Source organism: Chinchilla lanigera, unplaced genomic scaffold (assembly GCF_000276665.1).
Source record: "Chinchilla lanigera isolate Chin_1 unplaced genomic scaffold, ChiLan1.0 scaffold00034, whole genome shotgun sequence".
NCBI classification, from domain to species: domain Eukaryota; kingdom Metazoa; phylum Chordata; class Mammalia; order Rodentia; family Chinchillidae; genus Chinchilla; species Chinchilla lanigera.
In genome coordinates, this window is record NW_004955435.1 from 6102587 (window position 1) to 6126735 (window position 24149).

Sequence of the window (24149 nt, forward strand, 5' to 3'; positions counted from 1 at the left end):
AGAGAGAGAGAGAGAGAGAGAGAGAGAGAGAGAGAGAGAGAGAGAGAGAGAGAGATATTTCAGCATGTGCTAGTGTGAGTGGACAAAAATGATGTTCTATCCACCCTCTGACCCAATTCCAAGTCTTAACATTCTGTAAGGCCCTCTGCTACTAAAATCCAAAGTGTTTTGTAAAGATGAGAGAGAAACTGTAATCAAATCATGTATGCTTCCTGGTGGAATGGGGTCTAAAGCATGGAAATCAAATCTTGGTTATTACAGCAAGGTGAAGCTATATTTCTTGCTCACTAGTTCTTGACTCCACCTGGCATTTTGGGGCACTCTTCCTCAAACTCACCTCAAAGTCCTCACCCTTCAAGAAGCTCTTCACTGTCTTTCTTCAGTTTCATATACTTCCTCAGTTTTCGTTCCATTTTGCATATTGCTGTTGGACTAGGAGAAGAACTGTGGATTCCAGTTTCAGCTCTCTTGTACTGATGTCTAGTGGAGGACGAGTCACTATCTCTGGGTCTTCATCTGATCTTCTACAAATCAGAATCCCAGAGGAGGTAGTGAGTTTGGTAGTGGATCATGGATGAGAGAGCTGTGATGATGAGAATGTTGCAGATATCTGTCAGATGGGATTATGGCTGCCCAGTTTGGGAATCTGATTTTACAGTCATGTCTATTTAAATTAAGCTGTGTCCTACATTTAAGGGTTTCTTTTCCCACTCAGTAAGGGGTTCAGCTCAGAATCTTGACCTTCTCATAGGTTCCAGTACAGAAGTGGTGAGTTGGTGTAGACTATTTTCCCTTCATGGGTAGAAAGAATAGAATTCCAAGTAAAGAGACATCTTTGTTCTTAAACTTCACCTGTTCCTCCCATAGACAACTCCTGAAGAAGAAAATTCCAATAGCTAATCTCCAGTAGGTGATTTCTTGTCATTGGTGATTCTTGACTCAAACCCATAAAATATCTCCTGAGAGCTCAGGCTTTGGATATTCAGTGCACACCAAGAGGGAAGCACAGAACAGAGTTCCCTAGTGGCAGGTATAGTTTGATGTTTTTCAAAGGTCCAGCTAAACAAGACTGTAGAATAGACACAAACTCAATAGTTCAATTTCCATTCTCCCCAGGAGTCATGTCCTGTGGGACTTAGTCAATAGTCATTCCATTACCTTAATAAACATGAACTCAAAATGTGCCAGCTGTGGGGAACACAGGAGCTATGTGATGCAGTGCCAACTCAGATGACATTCAGGAGAAGAGGATTGCCTATACTGTAAAATAAGAAGCGCTATTGATAAAGGTATATACAAGTTAAAGCTGGTAGCATAGGAATATACAATTAATTTGCAACTTTTTAAAAGTTAAAAGTCTAGTTTGACTTTTTGTTCCTTTGTTTTGTTAGAAATATTTGTGTGTAGATTGTCAATGGTCCACTCACAAGGTTGTTTTCCTGTCCTTAACTTATTTGGCTATGGGGTCCTTCCACACAGCGCACAGTCCCGCCACATGGAGCCCTCCCTCTTTTGGCAGAGACGTTGCAATCTCATCGTTTTCTTTCTTCTTCTTCATCTGCTTCTCAGTTTCCTTTTCAAGCTCTTCTTCTTTTACCTGACACATAAAGCTTGGAGTTGTTCAGCCCTCATTCTTGAAGCTTCCTTTTCTTCTCAGGTGACAGTATCTTCTTAAGTATTAGCATCTATATCCATGTCGTTAAATTCTATTTGTTACACTGAGGATTTCTACATTTCTATCTCAAATCGGGGCAATTGTTTGGATTTTAGCCTCATGCATGTACGACTTCAACTTGACATTGCACTCGGTCATCTCACAGGTGCTTTAAAATAGCGTGTCACACTTTGAATTGCTTGTTTTGTTTGTCTGTTTCTCTTTGCCTTCCTCATCTCAGCAATTGGCTTCAGCCAGTCCTTCAAGTCAGAATCTAGTCAAATGTGACTTCAGTCTTTATGTGTAGCAACCTTTCAGCAAGTCTTGTTTTGTTTTTCTTAACATGATGTAATTTATTTTAAATATAAATGTCAGCATAGTTTTCATGGTTACAAATTCTGAAAATATTAACTTGAAAGTCAGAAGCAAAACAGGAGCATGCCACTGCTATTTCTTAATGATGTTCTGACTATTCCATGTGGGACATTTAGAAGGAGAAATAAATCAGAGGTATGATAATTGTAAATACTACCATTATTTTCTGAACACTATAGAAAACATTTCTAAATAATAATTATAATATATGCACTGCTATATAATAATTTACTTAGATATTTAGGAACAACAACATTCAAAACTCCATGTTTTATATAAAAAGGATATAACTTCTCTAATGCTAATATTCAGAAGACAAAAATGTGAAAATGGGAATAAAAAGGGAGAGATTTATAATAAGAAAGCACCTTAACAGGTTTTTAAATAACACTGGTAAATCAAATTAATTAAAACAATACAACATAGGTACATGAATTCAAGACAGACCAGAAAGTGTAATAGGATATTATACTTATCTATGTATCTGTCTATCTATCCTGAGTAGTAAAGGTGAAATATAGTCACCAGAGAAGCATAAAATATTTGGAACTTCTGTCCAGGATAAATTCAACAACCTCTGGGCACTTGGACAAGCAGTAATCAGAATCATTGAGGACAACACTCAAATAAATCAGGTAAATTAAAAAATTATATTTTTCAAGTTGATGAGAAAGGTCTTATTGAGGGCTAAGAATTAAATAAATTTATAGAAATTGCTGCATACATGATTCTGTGTACTGTCATATATTGAAATCATTACTATAGTGGATTGATAACTGGTGGTCAATTTATAATCCCCAGCTGAACCGAGAAAATGTGGTGCTGGGTGTGGGAGGCCCAACTAGGGATTGTTACCAGCAGCATAAGAGGCAGAACTGGAGAAAGAGAAGGAGGCTTTTAGCAGCTAAAGAGGCTGTTGGGAGCTGAGAGAGGCTATGGGAGCTGGTGGAAGCTGCAAGGAGCTCTTGGTTGTTTTGGAGGAACTCGCCATGCTGGCTTTCCTGAGGAACTTCGCTGTTTTCATCATTTGAGGAGCTCAGGACCTTTTTGGCACTGAGAATGGCTTTGGTTCACTTTGGGGGAGCTCTGGTCCTCACTTTGAGCATCGCTTTCTGGCTCCAGAGGGGAAGATGGTGCACAGCCGGTCTCGCGGAGAAGCTTGCTACATGGGCTTCCCTGATGGGAACTTGGCCATCTTTATCATTGGAGGAGCTTGGGACCTCACTGTTGCTGAAGATGGCTGTGGGACCTTTCGGGGGGCCTCTGGTTCTTCTGAGTGTCACTTCCTGTCTCTGGTACAGATCCCTCAGCCTGCTAGCACAGATCCTTCATCCCACTGGCACAGACTTTCTAGATTCCACCACTGATCTTTGGGTCTTCCCAGTACAGATCCATGAAACAGGCCTGCATGAGATATTGTTATGGGCTCTAGGCCTCCAGGTGGACTCATGGAAGGCAAGGTTATGAGATCTAGGTCTTCAGCTGGACTCACGTAGGATATTTCTGTGGGATCCAGGCCCTCAGCTGGATTCCCTGGTCTACAGTGTGTGGACAGATTTCCTGCACTGTCTTGTATATCATTCTTTGGGTGACTATTACAAATAGGCTTATAAAATATGTGTTCTCTATTATATTGTTCTCCCTTGCACAATAACCCCCAAACCATAACAATTACTTTAGGGAACAAGGAGAGAGATCCTAGAAGCCTGAAAATGTTCATAATACATTTATTCTGTTTCCATCAGTTATTATCCATCTAGATTCTGTCCAAGAGTCCAGAGGGCCAGTCCTTAGAGAAGGGGTAAGTCACAAAATCTTTAGTGTCTTCCCATCACCACTGATTGGTAGAAAATAAAAGCAAAAGTTCTATTAGTGTAAATCGTTCTGCTCCTACTAAGCCAATCATTTCCTTATTTATTCCAAGAGCTTTAATTCAATAGTGTCTCACTGGAGGCAGTATTGAGGGTGTGTAAGGGAACCATACTGGCTAATACTTACATTTCATTACCCAAGAAAGGTCCCCTTCTCTCAGGTTTACTCTCTCTGTAGAGAGTATGGTGATAAGTTCCTTTCTCCCCAGCCTGTCTTCCTTTGTGTTAGGGAGGAAAAGGGAGAAGAAGAGAAGGAAAAAGGAATTAAAAACAAGCAGGGAGGACCAACCCCTGCCTTTGCTGTTGAGACTCTCAAAAGTTTTATTGGTAAGTTCTCTGTGCAACCCTTTAGGGTGTGAAGAGAGCTCAGGTGGAGTCTGAGTTAGAAGGGTCTCTTGAGGCAGGTGAGTTGGAATCACTGTCATCAGAGTCACTCTTTATGTTCACTGCTGGAGTCTGAAGCACTTCTGCCTTTGTCTTCTTCTCCATGTTTCTTTTTATTCTCTTTTGATCCTCATGAGGGGTGATAGTCAGCCCGAATAAGTTTTGAGGAATTTGTCTCTAGAAGGTGAAGCTCCTGCTCCTCTCCAAGCCCTCTTGCAGATGCTTTACAGATGAGACTTCAGATATGGTCTTCTGAAATTGGGGTTTGAGCCTCCTATTATGTTCATACTCTGCTGATTAGAAGTAGACGCTCATATGTAGCACATTCCTCAGGGGGCGAAACTCTTGACTCCAAGATCCAGGTCCTTGTTGAACTGTTTCTGCAATTACTTAGTCTGGTACTTATAATATTCCCTCAGGCTCTGTGGGATTCACTGCCAACATCAGCCAATCTCTGTCATGTGGTCTCACACAGCACCTGTTGTAGCTCTTGTTGCAAATCCTGGTAGAATCTGTGCTATCCGTCATGATTGACCTTTTCAGCTTTCTGTGGAATTTCTTCTTGCAAAATTCATAATTCCTGGCAGGACATTATTTCGTCTACAATTCTTGAAATTTCATTGGATTTCAGTTTGGTGTTCTCTTGGGAACATCAGATTTCCTAGAACGATGAGCAAAATTAGGGTAGTCTGCACTGAGTTGAGAAGTTATTACTCAAATTTCTGTTCTGGACATCTTGAATATATGTTATTCATCCTAGAAGTCCCTTAACAGACCTTTGTCACTTCCCAGCCATGCAGCTCAGGAGATATTTGAGTGTACTGGGAAATAAGGGCCCAGCATTTTCTTTGAGAAGTATAATATTTCTTACATGTTTTTCCTTTTTAGAAATTGTAAACGTGTTCTTTAGCTTCTAAGATTAGCTCTTTCACAGTGTGGAACTTTAACAACTTGTGAAATATACAACCATTTAAATTTGTTTATTGCCCTGTAAAAATCTTTAAAAGCTATGCTGCTCAGACATACTGAATTATTTTGAATTAGTGATTGTTTTCAGATTAGAGGTTATTGCAAAAACCCTTAATATTTGTAAACTGAATTCATCAACACATTAAAAATATCCTATACCATGATCAAGTTTATTTCACTCAAGGGGTGCAAAGATGGTACAACTTATGCAAATCAATAAATGTAACTCTCCTCATAAACAGAATCAAGGATAAAAATTACATGATCACCTAAATTACTGCAGAAATGGCCTTCAAAAAATTTAATATATCTTCATGGCAAAAACTCTGAAGAAACTAGATATAGAAGAATAACACCTGAACATAGTAAAAAGTATATATGACATCTCAGTGGATGAGGAAAAACTGAATGTCTTTTTTATAAAAACAGAAATGTGGGGGCTGGGGATTCAGCTCAGTGGCAAAAGCACCTGCCTGGCAAGTGCAACATCGTGAGTTCGGTTCCCAGTACCGGAGAAAAACAAAAAAAAAAAACCCAACCAAACAAACAAACAAACAAAAACCAGAAATGAAACAAGGATGTTCACTCTTATCATTTCTATTCAATGCTGTATTTGAAATCTGAGGTACAGAGGTTAGACAAGAGAAAGAAATGACAAGGATTTAAATAGGAATGGGAGGGGGCTGGAGATTTAGCTCAGCGGCAAAGCACCTGCCTGGCAAGCGCAAGGTCATGAGTTCAGTTTCCAGTACCGGAGAAAAACCAAAAAAAAAAAAAAAAATAGGAATGGGAGTTGTCAAATTACTTGAATCAACTTGAAAAATTAATAGCTTTTCTATACCCTAATAATGAACTTTGAGAGAAAGAAATCAGGAAAACAGTCTTGTTCACAATAGTTGGAAAAATTTAGAAATCAACCTAATCCAGGAGGTGAAAGATCTTTATGATCAAAATTGCAAATCCCTCAAGAAAGAAATTGAAGAAGATTTTGGATGGCTGGAAATTCCTTCCGTGTTCATAGATTGACAGAATTAATATTATTAAAGTGGCCACATTACCAAAATTAATCTACAGATTAAATGTGTTCCCCATTACATTAGTAATAACATTCTTCCCACAACTAGAAAAAAAAATGATAAAAACTCATGTGGAAACACAAAAGACCTAGGATAGCCAAAACAATAGGCTGGTGGACACCATAATACAAAATTTCAAAATATACTACTTTGTCATAGTAGCAAAACAACATATTATTGGAAAAAAATGACACATAGGCCAATAAAATAGGATAGATGACACAGAAATAAACTCATGCAACTACAATTGTCTGGTTCTTGAGGAAGGGCCAAAAGCATATGTTGGCGAAAAGACAGCCTCTTTAACAAATTATGCTGGTACAATTGGTTATCCATAAGCAGAAAATTGAAAGTAGAGCCCTATTTTTAGCCCTGTATAAAAAATTAAACTCAAAATTGATGAAAGACCTACTGTAAGACCTGAAACTTTGGAATTTCTAGAAGAAAACATAAAAGAAACATTTCAAATTGTAGGCACAGGTAATGACTTCTTGAGTATGACTCCAATAGCACAGGAAATAATAAGAATTGACAAATGCAATTACATCAAGTCAAAAATTTCTGCACAGTAAAGGAAGAAATTAACAGAATGAAGAAAACCTACAGAATAGAAAAGTCTGCCAGTTACTCTTTTGACAGAGAATCAATGTACAGACTATTTTTTAAAAAGTCAACAGTCTTAACACTTAAGAATGTATAACCCAGTCAAGGTGGACAAATAAATTGTAGAGACTTCTCAAAGGGAGAAATAGAAATGCTCAGTAATTATATGAAACATATTCAACACCTTTAGGCATCAGAAAATTAAAACTTCATCAAGATTCCATCTGACCCCAGTCAGAATCAAGAATGTAAAAAACAATAAATTTTGGTGAAGACTGGTAGAAAAAGCAATCTTCACATAATTTTGGTGGGAATAAGAATAGTACAGACACTTTGAAAATCAATATGGAGGTTTCCTCAACAAACTACAACTACCATGTAATGCTGATATACCACTCTTTGGTATACATCTGAAGGGACTGTTCTCAGCATACTTCAGAGATAACTGCATACTCATGTTGACTGTAGCACAATATCCAAGATCTGGAATCAGGCTAGGTGTTCAGCAATGGATAGCAGGTAGAGAAAATATAGTATACATCCACAGGAGAGTTATTTTGCCATAAAAAATGAAATCATGTCATTTACAGTCAAATGGAGGGAACTTGAGATCATAAGGATAAGCAAATTAAGTCAGACTCAAAAAGACAAGCACAGCATGTTTTCCTTCATGTGTGGAATCTGAAAGAAACAAGAAAGAGGAGAACATGAAAGTAGAAGGGAACTATTAGACAAGAGGGGAAGGCTAAGGAGAGGGGAGAGGGGAGAGGGGAAGATAAGTGAGGGCTATAGTAGGAGTGAGTACAAAGCGGGCTATACCCATGTGTAAAAATGCCACAATGAAACTCATTCTGTGTAATTAATATGCAATAATAAAAAAGAAAATACGCAAGAGAAAAACAAACAAAAGTCAATTTGAAAGAAAGCGAGGGAGAAGAGAGACAGGAATATTGGCTAAGTAGGACAAATAATACATAGGATGGTAGATTTAAATTCAAACACTCTTTCAAATTAATGTATAAACCAATAATTGAATGAACCAAATATCTCAGTTGGAAAGGCAAAGGTTGATAAACTTCTGATTTTTTATGAAAAATCAAAAGGACATGATGGTATTTGAAGCACGTCTGAAGAGTATAACTAGACACATGTTGGAAACCAATATTAGCAGCAAAGAGGATCTCACAAAATGACCAAAGTTTGATTCACTAGAAAGATAACACAACTCTACACTGTTTATGCCTAATAATATGGCTCTAAAAGATACAAAACAAGTATTTCAACTTGTTAAAACTTCTATTTATGAGTAGATAAATTTACACTGAGAATGGGATACTTTAATATATGTTTCTCAACAACTTATAGAACATGGAGATGAAAAACTTTGCAGGATTGTAAAAAACTTGAATAACAAATTTGATAAATTTAACCAGTCATACTTAATATATATAATATGCAAAATATGTTTACAATATAAGTTATAAACATGTAAAACAATAATATTTTATAATTATATATTATTAATCATATTTTATTATACAACTTACACAGTTATGTTTCTTAAATAATATATGATACATTAAATATATAACATAATATATAATATTTGATATATTTATCTATGTTGCAATGGCAAGCAGAAAAACTGACATGGCACCCAGGATTTGGAGGCAGATTTATTTATGTCAATGAGCACTGATCAGGTTCATTCCAGAATATCAGGTTCTGATCTTTAGTGGTCTAAGGCTTATATTGTATAAGCAAGCAGGAAGTACAGAGGCAGAATGGCTTGTCAACTGGGGATTGGTTCTTACAATGTTCATCATAGTGACCAGCTGTGCATCACAGTGGCCAGCCGTTTCTAAGAGAAAAACTCGACTTGAACAGGGACAGGAACTATTATCTGAACAACTAAGAAACCGAAGTATACTGGCTGGGAAGGCCATTTTCTGTTACATTTCCCCCTCTTTTAGTTTCCCTGGAAAATCTTTGCCGGGCATATTACATGTGATCTTCTGAGACAAGGCCCAACTAGAAGTACTAACATTAGGGTTGTCAGTGATGCTAGGATGGGCTTTAGACAAGCTCCCCAAGATGGTCTTATTACAGAGTTTCTCCCTAAATAGTTTTTAGGAAAAGACATACTTTTGGTCTGTCTCTTGTGTAATATTACTCTGGAAAGTTAGTGTGGGAGTTAATCTGATCTAGGAGAAGTGGCTTGAATGCTCATCAAATCTTGGTCAAGGGTTTGACTGATTGTTTTATTCTCTTGAGTCAACTGTTCATAGAGTTTAAGGAAAAAAACACAGCTAGCAGGGGGTGGGAAAGGAAGGACAGGAGTAAACAGCCTGGAAAGGCACAAAAACCAAGAGGCATAGGTAATGATATCCTCAGGTTTCAGCCATGTATGCACTGGTGAGCACCAGAGTGACCAGAACAGGGCTTTCAGTGTGTTCTCTTCAGAGGAAGCCTCAGAGCAGCTGTCCAGGGAAACTGTCCAGTGGATCTAAGGCTGGATTTCTGAAACCTGTAGAGGTAGTTAATATGTATTATATGTGTGCGCAGGAATGTCTACAGATATGGCTGGTCTTTTAACTGAGTACAAGCTGTTTCTCTAGGGTTATGCTTAAGTGTTTCAACTTTTTAGAGCTTGTGGTGTGAATGTTGTATGTAGTTTTTATTTAGTTATCTCTGCTACAACCAAGACCTGTTGTCCTTGCCAATGATCAAGGGTAGACCATATCTAGGGATGAATTCTCATAGCAGGACCCTACAAACTTTTGTTTTCTTGGCTAGCCTAAGTAGGTGCAGATGAGCACTAAGTCACGGCAGGTAGAGGTCAGGGCCAGTGACACAGACCCTGAAACCTGAGCTGACTATAGAGCTACAGGTGCCAGCACTGTGGATTGAGCTTGTAGAACATATAGTTGAGGCAGGTCTGGCTTTGCACCATTGGTGGCAGGTGTCTAAACAGCAGCAGGAAGCAGTAGCAGGAGAGCTTTGGCCAAGACAGCCTTTTCCAAGGTGCCCACAGCATGTCTATCCTGTCTTAACAGCTGCTTCCATCTGTACAGAGGGTGCACTCAGCATCTGTCAGGGGTTTATTTTTAAAAGTCTGATCAGCTTGAGAACAGTTTTCAGGCAGTCATGGTCTGTTGGGTCAGCTCTTTGGGCAGGTATGTGGCAGGACTGAGTGGCCCACAGTTATTCAGGAGGTCCAATACAGCATGCGGCACCTGGACAGTTAAGTCTTTCCCCAAAGTGAGCTTGTCAATTTTCTTGATCAAAAGGACAGTGGCTATTAAAGCATGATGGCAAAGGAGGAGACAACCCTTAGTGACTGGATCCAAGTATTTGCACAGGTAGGCCACGAGGCCCTCCCGGGGGCTGACAGTCTGCATTGGTTTTCTAAACTCAAGGATCCAGATTTTATAGAAGCCAGCATCTCCAAGAAATGTGTGGAGTTTCTTTCCTGTAACTTGTTTCTGCCAGATATTGTAGCACTCCTTTTGTATTTTCACAGCAGGAAGCTTGAGTGTCATTAGTAAGAAGTGTTTTTTCAAAAAGAAAACAAGTTTTTGAACCTCCAGGAGGTTGAGTCCAGGTCAGTTGTATTTAAGTCCAGAACTGAGGCCTTTCCATTTAAAGGTGAAGAGGGGCTGGCTGACAGGAGCCAATTAAAGGCAGAGAAGGCATTTTTAGATCCCAGTAGACTTACCAGGAGGCTGTGGGTGGCAGGACACTGGGACAACATATACAGAGGGCAATTGCAGAAGCTTGTCATCTGGGAGATCTTCAACTGGCTTTACAGGCAGGAGAGGTGTATTTTAGCAGTTTGACAGTCTATTGATATTCTGTAGTTTTGAAGTTTCATTTTTTCCTTTCTCAGTGGTCTGTGAAGTCTAGGGCTTCCCTGAAAATAGTGGGAGAGTTCCTTTTATGGCAACTGAGTCTAAGTGAGCAGAGCTGGCCTTTTGTCTGAGGATTTTCCCAGTTGCAGGGGCTTATGGGAGCAACTCACGAGCAGAGGAAGAGATTTTTAAGATCTAGAGCAGTCCAAAGACGTTGTGTGGGCCAGGAACAGGTGGTGGCTGCATCACTGATGGCATGGTGATCTTGCTCAAGGTGATTAACAGTCTGTCAGGCTGATGTGTGGCTGGATTCCTGTTTGCACTTCTCATGACAACTGACAGCAGTGGGGGTCATGGTGAGGTGGCACGGTTGATGGCCAACCTCAGAGGCAAGTCCTTATTTCATATCTCTGGGAGGAATGTTTTTAGAACTTCAGGATTGTGGTTGTCTGTCTCAGGCTGATGCAGACATCATTTTTCTCTCTGGAAACAGTCAAAGTTGAAAGTTCAGGGTTAAAGAAGAGAGAGGCTGACTGGCTTGATGTGAAGGAGACATCCTCCCAGGCTGCAAGTTTGTGTCTGGCAGAAGGGGTGAGAGGCAAGAGTCCCAGTTGCCCTAGTGATGCTAACTTTTTGACAGAGGGAACTTTTGAAGGCAGAGATTTCCATTCCATTGTTTACCAGGAAAGTCACAGGTTGACCCCCCTTGACTTTTGCAATTACCATGGACTCTTGGGGGCCCAATTTAATAAAGCTCAGTCTGTCCTATCAATTCAGGCCTGATAGAGTGTAACTCATTTGTCAGGGCTGACAGTCCAATTTTTCCGCAGTCAAAACATACAACCCAGAAGAAATTGTTGGCAGTTATCTCAGGTGGGCATTAGATGAAGCCGTCTGACCAGGATAGGCACGTCTTCAAGGAGGGAAGCTATGTGGCTGAATGCAGGCAATAGCTAGCTGAAACCAGTCCATTTGGCTGGAAGTAAATGAACTGGGAGTACAGAGTGAAGACACAGGTGTTGGCAGCAACTCCAGTGGCCAAAAAATTTGCAAGATGGAATTCTTAGGAAGAATGGGCATCTTTTTCTTTCTTTTCTTTGAGCAGTTTGGTTTTACTTTAAACTCTGTAATCTCAGGAAATCCTCTACTGAAGTTTTTAAAACATACAGTCAGGGACCCTAGGTTTTCTCTGGTTTTCACCCATTCTATCTCCCTATGGTGCATGCTGTATACCTTTGAATGATGGTGCAGCAGACAAAGGGTGGGTGCCTTTCAGAGAGAGAACATTTGGATGGCTGCCTAGCCACACCCCTTGAGGGGATTTAGGTGCAACTTAGTTAAGGAGGGCTTGAGGCCTCCAGTATGCCATATTCTGATCACTACAGAACTGCAGGTGAAGCCCAGTCTGCCACCATGACCTGTGCTTCCCAGTCTTGGTGCACAGAAGGAGTAGCCTACTGTTTGCACTGTCCATTCCACTCACACGTTCATTCAGCAGACACTCAGAAGTGAAACACTCCAACTCCCTCCCCTTGAGTGTGGTCCTGGTTAATGGGAGTTGATCAGACTCCCCCTTCTGCTTGAACTGAGCAGGGCTGGTAGACTAACTGGGGCACCCCTGGAGGTCTTACTAGAATCAGGCAGGCAAGTAGACAGACAGACAGACAGACAGACAGATTGCATCCTCCTCCCTTTGAGGTCCAATGTGAACCACTCAAACGAGATGCCAGGAATCCTCCTCCAGACCTCTGAGGGCACTTGAGAAATCTCAGTGGTGCTCCTTCCCACTGGGACATGGAGGGGCCCTCGCTCCATCTGTGAAGGCCATGACCAGTGACCAAAGAGGTCAGCATGGTGCTCTTCCTAGCAGATGCACCAGATGCAATGGCAAGCAGGAATACTGAAACAACACCCAGGATTTGGTGGCAGTTTTATTTACATCACTGGGCACTAACTGGGATCATTCTCAGAATATCAGGCCCTGATCTCTGGTGGTGTAGGGCTTACATGGAATAAGCAGGCAGGAGGTACAGAGGCAGAATGGCTTGGCAACTGGGGATTGGTTTATACAGTGAGCATTACAGTGATCAGCCATTTCTAAGAGACAGAAGCAAATGGAACTGGAACAGGAACTGTTATCTGGGCAATGAAGAAACTGAAGTATATTGGCTGGGGGGCGCTATTTTCTGTTACAATATAATATACCAAGTTTCCTAAATTTGTTATTGAAATTCATTACTCAAACATAAATATACTAATGTGTTTACTATTTATTACAATGTACAGTATATACATAAGTATGGACGTATATATATAAAATTGGAAAATTTACTGATATATGTACATTTAAAAATCTCTTTATATTTCTTAATTTTTAAGAATTTTTTAAGATGATTCTGTGCTAAACCATGGTTTATACTTGTACTATCACCATAAAACCAATATTTTCATCTTTATTGTTAAGCAGAATTTATGGTGTGACTCATAATAGGGGCAGCTCATTCTCCTATGACATAATGATCTTTCAAAAGTTTTATTCTAATCTACTGAATCAAATGGAAAGGACCAAATCATTGGACTTAACTTCTGATCTTCTCTTTTCACCATCTGAAAATGCTATTGTAAGAACTGGCATGATGTAACAGTTTGTAAAGCTCTGTTGTTGTTAATGGAGCCAACATGTTCACTGTTATGGCTGAACTTTTTGTGGGTGCACAAGAAAGCATGGAATCAAAATGAGTGAAATTAACTCAGAGCAGGCATTTACTTTAAATGAAAAGATATGCTTCATAGAATCTTATGTAAATTCACTTCTGCAGCTGCACATGTTGATCAGGGTTTTTCAATTCAGTACTCTTAGCTAATTTGAATTTGATGCTGATAAATTTTTCAGCAGATTTGCGCCTTGTTATATGTTCAGTAATATCACAACAGCCTTCATGGTGGGTAGTAAATGTTGAAAATAATTTTTGGAAGTTACACAATCATTAACTTTTTCATACATAGATATGCAGTACTTACTTTTTCATTAAAAATTGTTTCTTTCTTTTGAACTAATTACTACCAACAGTTTATTGTAAATTGAAATGATGACAAATAATAAATACTTCTATATTTACAATCTGTACTTCAGGATGACAAAACTATTGTGGCAAACATATTCAGATCACTCACTTTTTGCTCTATAGTTCTCATCATTTATTTCCACACATATTTCATGTAGACCTAATGTGTAATTTCCCAGTTTTCTGTGAGCTCTGCCAGTTGTACAGTGTATGGCTTCCTTGGTATCAGTTGCACAGGGCATGTGTCATTTAGCTGGAGAGTCAGATAGTTGCTAGCAGCTGATGAGTGCAGTTGTAATGTCAGTGAGCTTCTACAAGCTTTCCTAGAGAGGAAAGTGTTAGTTCTGTTGTGCATGAGAAAGAATTGAAAAGAGAATTGGAAAAGAAAAAGAGATTAAGGCCAGCTGTCTCTCAGCTTTGATCATCTGCTAAAGTTTGAAGTACTTATGTCTCTCACACACAGAAGACACCATAAGAGGAGCTGGAAGCACACAATGGAGGTCTACAAAGTCCATTAGACACTGGCTGCTGTAGGTGTTGATTAGATACTTTTGTTAAAGATATCAAAATAAAGAAGTTTCATTCTATTCTTTGTCCAGCCTCTTTCTTCCTCTCCCATCACTGATCAAAGAAAAGAACAGAGAAAGTGTGAATAACAATGCATCAGAAAATATTATCACATATCTTACAGTATCAAAGAAGATGATAATGGGATAGTATTAACTCCTTTATGACAAAGTCTGAAAATTTGAGCAAAATGGCTGCATTTCTAGAAAATTTCACTGTACTGAAATGGACATAAAAAACAAAAAACACGAATGGTTGTATAACTATTAACAGAACTGAAAAGACAATTTAAAATTTTTACAGAGAAAATATGCCTAAATGGATTAATCATTGTGTTCTATCAAATATGGGGGGGGGACACAAATAATTTCAATCTTCTTCAAACTTTCTGGGGATTGAAAAATTAAGCTTAACACATTTTTGAGAATATCATGATTTTAGTAACATCTTAAGAAGGCTATGATGGAAAAATAAAAGTGTACATAAATATCACCTGTAAACATAGTTGAAAATAAACAAAATCTTAGTAAATTTAATAATCAGTAACCACAAAAGAAAACATAGTAAGTCCATGTGAAGTATATTGCAAGCACAGACTAATATAGAAAAATAATAAAATTCATTGCATTTACCAGGCAAAAATGGGTAAATATCCTATCTTAATTTTAATGTGTGAACAGAGATATTTGTTAAAGTTCAATATATTCTTTAAATTTCAAAAAGTTTATTAAAGTAGGAGAGGAACGTCTTTTAGTTGATAAAAGTATGTAATACAGCACATCATGTTTAACGTTTGTTAATATTTAATGCTGAAACTTTACCTGCAGATTGAACATAGGGCCTTTGCACTGAGCTACAAATCTCTTTTTTATATTTTATTTTGAGATAGGGTCTTGCTAATTCCCTGAGTTTCCCATGTTGTGTTCAAGCTTGCCATCCTCTTGCCTTCATCCCTCAGAGTGCTGGAGTTGCAGGCGCATGCTACCCCACCCGGTTTCCTCATGTGCTTCCCCAGGGGTCTTATTCAGTGGAATAAGGAAAAAACAAGCAGGTATGGTGTCTAGTTCCAGCACTTTAGGAAACTGAGGCAAGAGGTTCGCAACTTCAGTCCCTGTCTGGGAAATTTAGACACTTAGCCAGAACTAACTGGTCTCAAAATAAAAAATTTTTAACAACGGACTAAGTGCAAAAAATTTCTAACAAAGGACTATATAACTTAGTGCAAAGGCCTTGGGTTCAATCTTCAGCAACACACATACACACACACACACACACACACACACACACAAACACCTGAGGGCAAAACAAAGATTTTATGAATTTATAAAGAAAAACATAAATATTTATTATTGTTGGATGATATACTTTATGCAGAAAGTTTAAGACAATCTGTAGAAAAATATTTTAAATTAAAATATGCAAAACAGTTGCTTGCACAACGTCTAGCAAACAAACTTTTAAAACAAGAAACTATTTAATGAAAGGGTTAAGATGTCAAACACTTAAATTTAAAACTATGGAGAATACTATAAAAATTTATTAAAATAAAAAATGGAAATAAAAAGTTACAATAGTCAATGGATAATATGCCAAAATATCACTTTTCCTTAATTTGAGCAGTTCATTTAAATAAATTCCACTGATAATTCCAGTACATTTTTTTTTTTGTGTGTATATAGTGTGAAAAAAATGATTCTGAAATTTAGGTAGAAAAACAAAGTTAAAAGAATAGTCAAGTTAATGTAAATATACTGGCGACTCTGGCAGTGGGCTCTAGTCTCCTTTCAGATGCCACGAGACACGCAGGAAAGAAAGAGCAAGAGACGAAACAGTGGTGTGGTGGAGATGGGGTTGACCAGTTGTTCACAGGGAACAAAAGGCCAGGAGGTAGTCGGAATCTTGGCATACACTGCTTGAGGAGGGGATTACTGGATGACAAAGTGGTTGGAGTTGTCTTATGCTAAGAGGGATTTTGCCCTGGAGCATCTTTAGTTTTAGTTGTTTTAGTCTTATTCTTAGTAGGTGGGAGAGGATGGCCCAGCCCTAATGAGGTAATGGGAAGTCTCAAAAGGGTGATACCAATAATGTCAATTCATCCCTTAGGGAAGTATGTAAAACTAGCCATTGTGAATTTGTGGTCTCCAATGTAAATATATTAATTTGTACCAATTCACACAGGAACAGCCAGGGAAGGAATAGAACACAGTGCCCAGAAAGAGAACAAGGCAGACGTTAGAGCTTCGTTGATGACAAAGTGAACTGTGAAGGAATGCAGGAGAAGCTACTGTTTTTAATACATGGTGCAGGGGCAGGTGGATATCTTCATAAAATAAAGAAAATAAAATGTGATTCTGTATCACACCTACACAAAAATCACCTCTAGGTAAGACCATAAAAATTGTATAGGTCTTTTTATTCTCTCTCTCTCTCTCTTTTTCTTTTTTTTGGTACTAAGAATTAAACTCAGAACCTTTTGCTTTCCAGGTAGGCATTGTGTCACTGAGCTATGTCCTGGCACAAACTTAAGATCTCAAGGGAAAAGGTTCTCCTGAATTCAGGTAAGTGAGTTCTTAAATATGGCACAAAACACTAATTAAAATGAAAAGAATGATAAATTTGATTTTATTAAAATGGAAAATTTCTATTTATTGATATATATTTTTAACATAGTGAAGAGTTAACAGAGGGACTATTATACTCTCATCAATTCTAATTAATGCACTCAGAATAAAGACCTCTTATAAATTGGTTAAAATTAATTGTCATTTCAATAAAAAATGGGCAACAGATTCACAAATGAGGGAATCCGAAGAATCAATGTACATTTAAAATGACATTCAAAGTCATTGGGAATCAGGAAGAACATTCTGAAATGTATATGAGTCTAGGAACAGTGGCACATGCCTATAATCCCAGCCTTGGGAGTCCGAGGCAGGAGGATCACAAGTTCGAGTCTTCTTGTGTGATTTGGCAAGACCCTGGCCTGAAGTAAAAGAGAAAAAAACAAAAAACAGGACTGGGGATGTAGTCCAGGCCTCGTGGGCCCGTGGGTTCAATTCTCAGCACTAGCAAAGCAAGAGCAAAAACAAAATGCCTCTATCCTTTATGAAAATCCGCTGGAAACCCAGTAAACTGGAAAGGATTTAAATCTCACAATACCACAGAAAGAATATGGACTAAAAGAAGTTTCCAAAACTAGTAGAAGTATATGTTGGCAGAAACAGGTTGCAAATATTTTGCTTTTATTTGAGAAATACAGATGTGCACAATTAGAAATTCCTCTCAGAGATATGACTTATTTCTGAAATGCATACTTATATACCCTATTGTACATTTGACAAGAATATTCAGTGTTGCTCATAACCCCTTCAGAGCCTATCCAAACATCCAAACAATAGAATGAGTAAAAAATTGTTTATTCATGTAAAAGAATAACATTCAGCAGTGAAATAAACAAACTACAACTATGTATGCAGCATATATAAATTCTAACATAACACTCCACGAAAGAAACAAGACTAAAACAGGCAACAGTAAACTACATTGATTAGGAATTCCTGGGTCTATGGCAATGTATAGAGCAAAGAAAGGACACGTTATCATAGCAGTCAGCATAAAGATTGCCTATGGGGCAGAGTCTGGGACCAGGAAGTAACACGGAAGGGCATTCTCTGATGCTCACAAAGCTCAGTGTGGACTGTGACGGATTTCAGGCAGGGGTTCACCTTACTATAATTTGTTAAACAGTGTAGTTGTCTATAATTTGTTAGGCTGCATTGCTATAATTTATTAAACTGTACTGAAATATTTTATATGCTTTCTGCATCATATTTTATAATTAAAAATGTTTCCATATGTGCAGAGGGAGGGGGAAGAAGTCAATTACATAGGAAGGCAAGGATAGAAAGGGTTCCTTGAGCTGAGATTTGGACACAGCTCGAGGAGCTAGAGAGTCACCTCGATGCCACAACGTTCTCTCATGTATCCAGACTGGGAGACTGTTCCAACATGGCTACAGGATGCAAACGAGGGAGAAAATATGCTGGCCATCAATACACTGGCTGAAAAGCAAAAGCAACTAATCTCAGGGTCTATGATCAATAGATTGAGTGTAGTTGACTGCTGTCCAGGTGGTTTTTGTGCTCAGTGTCTTGGGTCATTCATTTAGTTATTCATTCATTGATGCAACAATTTCTGATCATGCACCCTGTGCTGTGCTTTGTTTAGTTTCTTGAGGAGAAGTGATGTACAGGATTAGTGTGACTTAACTGTGAGTCACATGATATTACTGTAGGCATCTAGCTACTTTCTACAGTAAGTCGAGTGACTGGGGATTCCAGCATCACTACAGATACTTGCTTCATATTCTTCTCTACCTTAGACCAAATGCACTGTGTTCTCTTATACAAGGGTCAGAGTATATATGGAGTTTTCCTGAGTCCACACACGCCACCCAGGGTTTCACCTTGCCCCACCTTTGTACCTGCAGAACTCTACTAACCCTGGCCCATTCTATTAGTTTTAGGAAATAACACAGTACTGTTTTTACCTAGGTAAATCCTGAAGTGTCTCTAACATGCCAGATTCCTTCAGATTTTAACTTTACTTTCAGTAGAGCTTGTTTGACACATAGTAGAGAGAAAAAGATACCATTATAATGGTTTTCTCTATAAGATACAATTTCAAGAAATAGTGCAAAGTAAAGAGAAACTAAATCTTGAGAACAGCTCTGGCATAACTGCTATTTCAAACTACAGACTTGGGGATTCTTTTTACTCTCAAAAGTTGGCAAAAGTTTGAATTGTTTGTTTCCTCAGGAAATTTCACCCTCCAATAGTATAAAATATGGAGTATGGCGAATTTCACTGGATAGATCTGAAGGAGACCGTGGGATGGGATGCAATTCTTAAACAGCAATTATTTTTGGCTTACTATATGCAGTAAGAAATACTTGCATGATGTACATTTTGGTCAGTAATGAGTCACATATGTAGTGTTTCCTATAATACAGAAGATTATAAAGGAACAGAAAAATTCCTGTCTCCTAGTGATGCAGTACCCATTGAAGTGTTGTAATTCAATTCATGGCTCATATATTTGTGTGTGGGGTGGTGTAGACAAAGCTACTGTTTTGCCTATCATAGGAAAGTGTAGTACATAAAATCATGTGCTGTATGCACTATTGTACTTTTAATTATTATTCTAGGGTGAGCGTACTTCTTATACTTAAAAAGTTTCTTGTAATACAGTGTGCTTTGTTTTTCCAGCAGCACCTTCATGCAGGTTTACCACATCCCTTTATTACACCAAGAGGACATATTGAGTAATTAGCAAATATAATCTGGGTTTGTGTAATAACACCCTAGGATGGTCACACAATGACAAAATTACCTAATGATATGTTTGCTGGAATGTATCCCTCTTCCTAAGCAATGTGTGACTTTGTGCGTGTGCAGTGCACATGTGTGCTTTTGTGTCTGTAGCACAATAATTCTTTATTTCATATTTCATTGATGTGTATTCTCCATTTTTAGTTTTTGTAACTGGGCTCTTTTCTGATAAAAAGGGGTAGGACTTCATCTCTAATCCCATTGCACTTTTCAGTATTTGATTGCCAAGCCAAGAGATTCTCTTAGGTTTCATGTGACATTTGTTTCCTAGAGTATAAAAATGTTCTTAGAAGGCCGTATAGATGAACTATAAATGGCAATTTCTGAAAATTTGTCCTGGCAAAGGTTTTTTCCCTCTTAGTATGTATGTATTTATTCATTTAAGATGAGAAATTCTTTTACCATATTTGGAATGAAAATTTCCCTTAAAATATTTACATTTTACAGTAGAAAGGGTAGCAAAACACAAGATTGTGTAGAAGCTTAAGTATTCAAATTTCTGAAGAGCCAAAAAATGAAAAGAAAAACAATGGACTATCACAAAGCTGTTATGTATGGTAATAAATTTCTTCAATGAGTGCAGATTAAAGTAAAGGAAAGATCTTTTTCCATACCTTTAAAAGATTATAGTGATACTTGCTAAATCAGTAAATATTTACTGAATGCTTATGATGTTCCAGATACTATGCTAGTTTCATAGGAAAAAAATTAACAACCCAGTAGGATAAAGCATCTGTCCCCAGGAGCTCATGACTTGTTAAGGATTTAGAGATTTAAATTGTCAATGACAATATAGGGATAAATGTGATGAGAGAGTTTAGAATAAAATGCTAGGCAAAGAAATTGGAAGAGGTTGGAAAGATTAGCTGGCTTAGGAAGTAAAAATCAGGAGGATTTCCTAGGAGAGAGTGGGCTGAGCTGAGATTTGAGGAAAGTTAGACCCTTAAGGTCAAGTGAATCAGATGGGTGGTGATACAGGTGAAGGAGTAAAGCACGTAAGACACAGGCTGTGGGATCACAGGGACTCAGGGCTGAGAGGGGGGTTAGTGCAGATGAACAGCAGCCTGTGAAGAAGAGTGGACAGAGCATGAGGCTGGTGAAATGGTTAAAATCCAGGTAACACGAGGCTCATACATCTTTCTTTCTTCTTTTGTGGTACTGAGGATGAACCCCAGGGCCTTTACACTGAGCTACACTTGATCTCTTAGAGAATTTTTTATTTTTTAATTTTGAAGATAAGCTCTCACTAAATTGCCCAGGCTGTTCTCAAACTTTTGGTCCTCCTGCCTCAGCTTCCCAGAGTACTGGGATTATAGACATGTGCCACCACATTTGCTTGTATGTCCTTTTAAGGACAGTAAATTTATCTTCATGGTAATGGGTGACCATTGAACAACTTTGAGTAGAGAAATGAGGAATCATTTGTATTTTAGAGTGACCTCTCTGCTGGTGACTTGGAGAAAAAAGTCATAGGCTGAACTTGGTGCTTTGGGAATGAGGTCATCCTGAGGTAAAATTTAAATCATCAAAGTGAAAAATTTAGAACAAAAGAGTTAATTGGGTTCCACATATCTATATAACTCAGAATTTCCTTGGAAAAATTTCCAAGTTACTCCCACCTGAATTTGCATGGTATGTCATAGACTTTAAAAAGTTAGTAGATAATGTAGTGGCTTTTAAATGAATAAAAAAAAATTTCCATCTTCAAATAGAAGGTGATATTTCAAGGAAAATATATATAATGCTTTGTCAATGATGTGAGATATAATAAGAACAATGTCAAAACCTGACTTAAATTATTCTCAATAAGAGAAGGTGAGGTCTTGTTATAGCTTGAACTTTGTCCCAACAAGCAGCACTATTTGTTGCTAGGGATTGGTTCAATAATGGTCCAAGGGAAGGGTGAATGGCAATTTCTCAGATGATGGGAAGCACCCGATCAGTCTTCCATCTGCACAATAGCATTACTTGATATTGTCACTGGTTAAGTGCTTTTTCAGCTTTAGATACATTGATGTGTTGAAGGAGGGTAAGTGAAAAGGCATTCAGAACAGACTTCAGATAACCAGTCCTGACTTTTTTTCAGCATCGAGAGTTGAACGCAGGGGTCATTTACCATTAAGCTGCATCTGAAACCCTTTTCATGTTTCTTTTTGAGATAAGATCTTGCTTAAATGACCTAGCTAGCTTTGAACTTGTGAAGCTCCCGCCTCAGCCTCCTGAGTAGCTGAGATGACAGGTGTGCAGCACAGATGTCAGCTTATCTTTTGACATTTTCTCCTACTTCAGAGCCATTAGTGAAACAATTCATGATGGTTGTTTAGGTTGAGAGACCTAAAAGGATGTTTATTTTGAATGAGTATTCCAATATGATATTTCTCATAATAAAATAAAAACATCAACATTATTTTTGAAGGCTCACTGGCCAAGAATTTATAGGTGAATATTGTGTTATCCATCTCTTCTAGTTAAATCTGGAAAGAACCAAATTTATGATGCTTTACTTTGAGTGAACACTTGATGCTGCTTTCAGATAAAATTACAAGTTAGAACGCTACAGAAAATCATATTATAATTAAGCAATTCTAATTGCCTGTTTTATCTTTTTGAATAGTTACTCTTGCCTTCAGTTTATTAGTAGACGTTGTTTATAAAGTACTCAGTGTATAGGAAAGTTTGAGCAAAACTGAAATTGTGTGGGGAAATGAATGAGCAAAGACGGGAATCTGAAATAAGATGTCTTGTGGCAGCCAGGCAATTATGCTTCTCCACAGAATAAGTGCTTAGTATCATTTTTGTGCAAGTAGAGGACATTGCTGGTGATTCAGAGGAGACAGAGAGGCAGTTCTTGGTGCTTTTTAGTTCCATATAAACCATTGCATTGAAAGTAATTAAAAACACAAAGTTAGATACTTAAAAAATAAAATGAGTTTATTCCCACTACAGCCATAAGATGTTGAATGATTTTTTTTTTTTCCCCTCTGGTACCGGGAACTGAACTCACGACCTTGCGCTTGCTAGGCAGGCACTTTTGCCGCTGAGCTAAATCCCCAGCCCCGGTGCTGAATGAATTTGATGGTACTGTGGCTCCTCTGGTTTCCAGTCTACAGGGCTCTATCCTCAGGTTAGTTTTGCCGTATTTTGGTTGATTAACCTTTTGGAAGGAGATAACCTCATCTTTGATCATAATGATTTGCCTCCTGAGGTTGTCCTTCCAAACCAATACTCACCTCCTGAGATAGTTGTCTCGACTCTAACCCAAGAAGCAAGATTCTTTTCTCACACAAAAAAATCAGTAGATACAATGTGAAAAAATGAACTAATTAGAATTGGGATTTGATCTGCATATTCACTACCATTGCTGTATAACAAGGTACTGAAAAGTTAGTGACTTAAGACACCAAACATCTATTATCTGAAAGTTTCAGTGAGTCAGAAATCTGGGAGTGGTTTATTTGGGTACCTCTGGCTCAGGGTCTGTCACAAGGCTGAAATCATAGTCATGTCTGGGTCTGTATCACCTCAAGACTCAACCAAGGAAGAACACTCTTTAAAATTCCTTCATGTGGCTTCTGGTTGGATTCTGCTCCTTGGGAATTGTAGGACTGAGGGTGTGAGGTTTTTGCCACAGCAGACTCCATGGAGAAGCTCACGATGTGACCACTCACTTTTTCTGGAGAAGGGAAGCAAGACAGCAAAGGAGTGGATCTCAAGATGGAAGACAGAGTGCTTTGTAACTTAATCTCAGAAGTGACAGCTCATCACTTTTGCTGGTTTCGTTTATTAGAAAAGAGTCACAAGGTTCAACCTGTTCCAAGTGGAGACAACCACACAAGAACCTGAGTCCTGGAAGGCAGCAATCACGGAGGTCGTCTTGCAGGCTGTCTACCGCAAACTGAAAGATCGAGAAAGTTCACATCCTTTCTAAACTCCCGTCTCTTTTAGTCAAATTCTAGAGATCAAAATTCTTGATATTTTTAACTAGGATCCCTTACCAGGATTTCCCAGTTTTTTTTTTATTCTTCAGGGACCCCTTCATCCCCACACCCTGTGAAATGTTGCTGCGTGTCTGTTTCTTAGAGCTCTTAGCCTAAAATTAGACTGGTGGTGTGATCTCAGAGATGAGCATAGGAGCTGCACCCTGTGATCTTTGACACAGAAGATTCTATTTAAAAAATTTTAGAGTCAACTTTGACTGTTTGTGCATTCATTATCAGTTTATAGATAGAAATGTTTCTGTACAAGTACAGAACGTCTAGAAGATTTTGTCTTTAGCTGTGTGACTTTAAGGCAAAACTCACTCTCTTCAGCCGCATTACCACTGTCCTTGAGACTTGCTTTAAG